Genomic DNA, 7,075 nt, shown 5'->3' on the forward strand with positions numbered 1-7,075 from the left:
AAGAGCAGGAGGCGGAGCGCCAAAACGAGAGACGAATTGAGATGCCACGCGGCATACCCATGTTAGAGTATGCCCAGCCTTCTTTGGATGGTGCACGCCCCAGCATTGTGAGGCCGATTGTGCGGGCAAACCAATTCGAAATCAAACCAGCCATTATCCAGATGATTCAGAACACCGTCCAATTTGGAGGAACTGCTGTGGACGATCCAAACACACACATCGCGGATTTTCTTGAGATTTGCGATACTTTTAAATTTAATGGAGTTTCTGATGATGCTGTTAGACTGCGTTTATTTCCTTTCTCTTTGCGTGATAAAGATAAAGCTTGGTTAAATTGTTTACCTGTAGGTTCGATAGCTACATGGGAGGACATGGCGAAGGCGTTTCTCATCAAATACTTCCCTCCATCGAAGACCATGAAGCTGCGGGCAGACATCACAACATTTGCTCAGTTCGATCAAGAGTCACTATATGAGGCGTGGGAGCGTTTCAAAGATCTATTACGAAGATGCCCACATCACGAGTTGCCACTTGGGTTAGTCGTTCAAACCTTTTATTACGGTTTGCTTACTCCTAACCGTACTATGATAGATGCTGCTGCGTGTGGGAACCTTTTGAGGAAGACTGCGGAAGAAGGATATGAGTTGTTGGAGGAGATGGCTGCTAGCAGCTATCATCCTCAATCTGACCGGAACAACCAGCGGAGAAGTGCCGGAGTTCACCAGGTAACTGATTTTTCTGTTATTACTGCACAACTTGACGCTTTAAACAGGAAAATAGACGGCTTGAACGTGGGTGGCACGGCTATGCGTCTTCAAGAGATATTCTGTGAGAAGTGTGGAGGGGAATACTATGTGAAAGACTGTCAAGATGGAAATCCCTTCTATGTGCAAGATGAGGCACCGGTGAATCAAGTGGGAGTCCAAAACCGCCCAAGGAATGACCCTTACTCGAACACATATAATTCTGGGTGGAGGCAACATCCCAACTTCTCATGGGGCGGTCAAAACAGTCATAATAGGCCGCAAGGAGGACAACAATATGGGAAACAACCGATGTACAGATCCGATCCTCCTAGAGAAGAAAAGTCCAACTTGGAACAAATGATGTCTAAGTTTATCTCATCCACTGAAAACTCGACTCCAAAACCAAGATGCATCAATAAAGGGGCTCGAGAATCAAATTGGACAGTTGGCCAAGATGATAGCAAGTAGAGAGCCGGGCACCTTGCCAAGTAATACCGAGACTAATCCAAAAGAGCAAGTGAAGGCCATTGAGTTGAAGAGCGGACAAGTTTTGGAGCCTAGAGAAAAAGAGAAAAGCCAAGTGCCGGATGAACATGCTGCGACGTCTCAAGGTAAGTCATCTAACTCTACACCAGCACTCACTGCACAACCTAAGATTGTTATCCCTCCACCTTTTCCTGCAGCATTAAAAAAGGCAAAACTAGATGCACAATTTGGTAAGTTTTTAGAGGTGTTTAAAAAATTGCATATTAATATTCCTTTTGCCGATGCTTTGATGCAAATGCCTAGTTATGCTAAATTTTTGAAGGACATTTTAGCCAACAAGAGAAAATTGGAGGATCACATGATGGTAAATTTGACCGAAAGTTGCTCTGCTTTGGTGCAAAACAAAATCCCACCGAAACTAAAAGACCCAGGGAGTTTTTCTATCCCTTGCATGATTGGTGATGTAGTTTTTCGTAAAGTATTGTGTGACCTTGGTGCAAGTATTAATCTTATGCCTCTATCTGTTTTCAGGAAACTCGGATTAGGAGAGCCTAAGCCGACGAGGATGTCCTTGCAACTGGCTGACAGGTCTGTCAAGTACCCCCGCGGAGTGATTGAGGATGTGCTAGTAAAACTGGACAAATTCATTTTCCCTGCAGACTTCGTGGTGCTCGACATGGAAGAGGATACAGAGATGCCTCTGATTTTGGGGAGACCATTCCTTGCAACTGGCAAGGCACTTATTGATGTGCAAGAGGGAAAGTGAGATTGAGAGTGGGCGAAGAAGAGATTACATTTGATGTTTTTAATGCACTTAAGCACACACTGCATTCTGACAGTTGTTTTAGAATTGATGCTTTTGACTCTCTTGTATCCAACTATGTGCAGGATGCTCTTAAGGACCCTTTGGAGGCCACTATCAACACTGAATTGGGAGAAGAGGAGTTAGACGAAGAAAGAGCTGAAATTGTGGCACACTTTAATGCCAACCAACCATGGAGAAGGCCAATGAGGATGCGACTGGAGGATCTAGGAGAACGAAGAGATTTGACACCTCAAAGGTCAAGCATCGAGGATCCACCAACGCTTGAGCTGAAGCCGTTGCCTCCACACCTCAAGTACGTATACTTAGGTGAGAATAACACTTTACCTGTCATTATTTCTGCTGTTTTGACAGATGTGATGGAGGACAAGCTGTTGGAAGTTTTGAAAGCGCACAAGGGTGCATTTGCGTGGAAGGTGGCAGATATCAGAGGAATAAATCCATCCGTCTGCATGCACAAGATCTTGATGGAAGAGAAGTACTCACCTCTCGTGCAACCTCAAAGACGATTAAATCCAAAGATGCAAGAGGTAGTAAGGGCTGAAACAATTAAGCTTCTCGACGCAGGTATCATCTATCCTATATCTGATAGTGCATGGGTAAGTCCTGTTCAGTGTGTGCCAAAGAAAGGTGGGATTACTGTTATCACAAATGAAAATAATGAATTAATACCCACTAGGACTGTTACGGGATGGCGTGTGTGCATTGATTATAGGAAATTGAATGATGCTACCCGTAAAGACCACTTTCCCCTTCCCTTTATTGATCAAATGCTTGAGAGGTTAGCGGGTCATGAGTTCTATTGTTTTTTAGATGGGTATTCTGGGTATAACCAAATCATGATTGCGCCCGAGGACCAAGAGAAAACCACTTTCACTTGTCCTTATGGCACTTTTGCTTTTAGACGGATGCCATTTGGTTAGTGTAATGCCCCTGCCACTTTTCAGCGATGCATGACTGCTATATTCCATGATATGATTGAAACTTTTCTTGAGATATTTATGGACGACTTCTCGATTTTTGGCTCGTCTTTTGATGATTGTTTGCAGAATCTGCAGGTAGTGTTGAGAAGATGTGAGGAGACAAATTTGGTGCTTAATTGGGAAAAATGCCACTTCATGGTACAAGAGGGAATTGTCCTAGGGCACAAGGTTTCGGGGCACGACATAGAGGTGGATAAGGCCAAAGTTGAAGTTATCAAGAACTTACCACCTCCGGCGTCCGTAAAGGGAGTTAGAAGCTTTCTAGGCCACGCCGGTTTTTACCGACGTTTCATCAAAGATTTTTCTAAAGTTGCAAAACCTTTATCTTCTTTACTCATGAAAGATGTGCCTTTTGATTTCAATTCTGATTGTTTGCAGGCATACGAGAAGTTGAAAGAGCGCTTAGTGACGGCTCCTGTCTTGGTGGCACCGGATTGGGATCTACCCTTCGAGATAATGTGCGATGCTAGCGATACTGCGGTAGGTGCTGTCCTCGGACAAAGACAAAACAAGGTATTTCACACCATATACTATGCAAGTAGGGCTCTAGATGAAGCACAATTGAATTATGCCACCACCGAAAAAGAGTTACTTGCAGTAGTGTTTGCACTTGACAAGTTTCATGCTTATCTTGTTTTGTCGAAAGTAATTGTGTTTACTGATCACTCTGCCCTTAAATATTTACTTGCAAAGAAAGATGCAAAGCCACGCTTACTTCGGTGGATTTTATTATTGCAAGAATTGATTTGGAGATAAAAGATAAGAAGGGTGTTGAGAATGTGGTTGCAGATCATTTGTCTAGATTAGAATTTATCAGTAATGATGTGTGACTGATGCGATTAATGATTGGTTCCCAGATGAGCAGTTGTTTGAGGTGAAAAATTGTCCATGGTATGCCAATTTTGCAAATTTTCTTGTTACAGGCTCAACCCCCCCCCCCCCACCACCCCCCCCCCCCCCCCCCCCCCCCCCCCCCAAATTTAACATTTCACCAAAGAAAGAAATTCTTTTCGAACATGAAGTATTATTTTTGGGAGGAACCTTTCTTGTTCAAAATTTGTGCAGATGCCATGATAAGACGGTGTGTTGCGGAAGAAGGGTTTGATCAAATTCTCAACCATTGCCATGACCGTGAGGTAGGTGGTCACTTCGGACCAACAAGGACGACATCCAAGGTACTTGAATGTGGCTTTTATTGGCCAACTCTTTTCAAAGATGCTCGTTCTTATGTGCTACACTGTGATAAAGGCCAGCGGTCAGGTAACATCTCTAACCGTCATGAAATGCCGTTAAAAAATATCATTGAATGTGAGGTTTTTGATGTGTGGGGAATAGACTTTATGGGACCATTTCCTAGTTCTTTCACGAAAAAATACATCTTGGTGGCGGTTGATTATGTGTCTAAGTGGGTAGAGGCGGAAGCATACGCCACTAATGATGCTCAAGTGGTTCTAAAATTTCTAAAGAAAAACATTTTTAACCGTTTTGGAACACCACGAGCAATCATTAGTGATGGTGGCACTCATTTTTGCAACAAACTCTTTGAAAAAACTTTTAAGCAAATATGGTGTCACACATAAGATCTCTACCCCTTATCACCCCCAGACGAGTGGTCAAGTGGAAGTGTCAAACCGAGAGATAAAGAGAATTCTGGAGAAAGTGGTAGGCGTCAGTAGGAAAGACTGGTCGGTGAGGTTAGATGATGCTCTATGGGCATATATGACTGCTTTTAAAACACCTATAGGCACTACACCGTATAGGTTGTTATTTGGTAAAGCATGTCATTTACCTGTCGAGTTGGAGCATCGGGCATATTGGGCAACAAAAGCGCTGAACTTTAATTTTACTGATGCAGGTGAACAGCGTTTGCTTCAATTGGACCAGTTGGAGGAGTTCCGCAATTTGGCTTACGACCTTGCACTGTCTTACAAGGAGAAAACCAAAAAGGCTCATGACAAAAGGATCATCGAGAGAGAATTCAAGGAGGGTGAAAGTGTTCTACTCTACAACTCCCGGCTGCGACTTTTTTCCCGGAAAGTTGAGATCACGATGGTCTGGTCCATTTGTGATTTCGAAAGTATATCCATCGGGAGCTGTAGAATTGAAAGACGGGAAGGATGGGAACATTTTACGGTCAATGCCCAGCGCCTGAAGCACTACATGGGTGGTACAATTGAGCCACAACTTGGAATCACCCGGTTCCAAGACATGCCGAACTAGACAGACCGACGTCTAGCTCTCGACGATAAATTGAGAACTTACTTTCTTTCCCTTCTCTTGCATTTAATTTAGTTTTCTTTTTCTTTCACGTCAGCATATTTTGTTTTACTATTGTTTATTTATATACAAAAAAAAAAAATTATTTGAAGAAAAAAAACAGAGGGGTTCGCGCTCGAGCGGCAATTTTTCACCGCCCGAGCGCGAACGTCTACCTCGTGAAATTTTTTCCCGAGAGGTTGGCGCTCGGGCGGTATTTTTCTACCGCCCGAGCGCGAAAGCTCACCTCTGAAATCAAACTCCAGAGAGGTTCGCGCTCGAGCGGTAATTTTCTACCGCTCGAGCGCGAGAGCTTTTAACACCCGATTCCCTTTTCCCTTCTCTCATTCTGCACGAATTTTTTTTCCCCCAAATTCACTCCCCAAATCCCTAACTCCTCTCATCCTTTCTCCTTTTCGATTTTCTTGAGCAGGCACCACCATCTCCACTCACCATCTCCAATTCAAAGTTCCAACTTCTTCAACTCCATGGCTCCCAAGAAGCAACGAGGTAATCCTAGCTCCTCCTCTTCATCCTCATTTGATAGAACACGTTTCGTGAGTGCGGAGGCTCGTGCGAGATATGACCATGCTAAAATTCACCGAAACCCCATAACTGAGAGGGGATTTCAGCGTACTATGGAGGATCGATATATGCCACCTCTTGTGGACTTGGCAAGAAGGGGATGGGAAAAATTTGGCGAACAACCTAAGGCGGCTGTGGTGTCGGTGGTTAGGGAATTCTACGCCAATGCCGTTGAACGAACTGACGGTCGGGCCTTTGTTAGAGGCAAGCTTGTGCCGTTCGATTCGGCCAAGATTATCGCCATATTGGAAACGGCCGAGGTAGATGACTCAAATTTCCAGGCATTGATGACTAATCCCGACTACAATCTGATTATCGAGACTCTGTGCCACCCGGGTGCGATGTGGAAACCATTGGGTGGATCGCCGAGCTGTTTTGATGAAAAGTACTTGAAAGCTGATATCGCCTTGTGGTATCTGTTTGTGGCCCGACGGATGATGCCAGTCTCGCACAAAAGCGAGGTGCAAAAGGAGCGTGCAGTGTTACTTTTTGCGTTGCACCGAGGTTACGCCATCGATGTGGGCAAACTTCTCAACTCGCAAATCATACTGAGCACCCACAACAGCCACATAGGTCTCTTCTTCCCGAGCATCATTTCCGAACTGTGTGCACGGGCCGGGGTGCATTTCAGGGACGACGAAGAGTGGCTTCAACCGATGAAGCCAATTTGCCGGGAGGACGAACAGCGGAAAAGGGCAAAAAGACGGGCGGACTTTCCCTCTCGGGGGAGGATGCGGGTGGATCAAGCACTGCCGTACCACAACGCCTCCCACCACAACCCCGCAGGCGAACGCAAAATGACAAAATGGATGAAAATCTCGCCTTCCAGGCACATCAGAGTCAGTTTAACTCGTATGTCACGGACCACCTATCTCACATTGACTCTATGATGCGCTCTTTGCTTGTGCACGGGGGCGTTGACCCGTCGACCATTCCACCGACTCCGTTACCACCTCCCCCATTCCAGTTCCAGTACGATTATTCTCAACATGGGGAGGCCGCAGGAGTGCCACCGCCGGAGCACGATGAGGATGACACTTGATCAGGGGAGTTTACTGTTTTCCCCTCTCTTGCACATTTATTTTTTTCCTTTTAGCTGTTTCCTGTTTTCTTTCTTATCTTTGTTTTAGTCTACCATGTTTATTAGCTTTCATGTTTTGAGTCTGCATTTGTGTTTGCATTTTTAGTGTCTGTTT

At 44.8% G+C, this 7,075-nt stretch overlaps 1 non-coding gene across 1 annotated transcript; it reads right to left on the bottom strand.

The window, feature by feature from the left end:
• Positions 1-420: 420 nt before the first annotated feature.
• On the bottom strand, positions 421-526 carry LOC140815750 (small nucleolar RNA R71). The gene has a single exon (XR_012114399.1). It is a non-coding gene; the product is annotated as a small nucleolar RNA R71 (small nucleolar RNA).
• Between the last annotated feature and the right edge of the window lie 6,549 nt (positions 527-7,075).

This window comes from Primulina eburnea, chromosome 15 (assembly GCF_022965805.1).
Source record: "Primulina eburnea isolate SZY01 chromosome 15, ASM2296580v1, whole genome shotgun sequence".
NCBI lineage: Eukaryota > Viridiplantae > Streptophyta > Magnoliopsida > Lamiales > Gesneriaceae > Primulina > Primulina eburnea.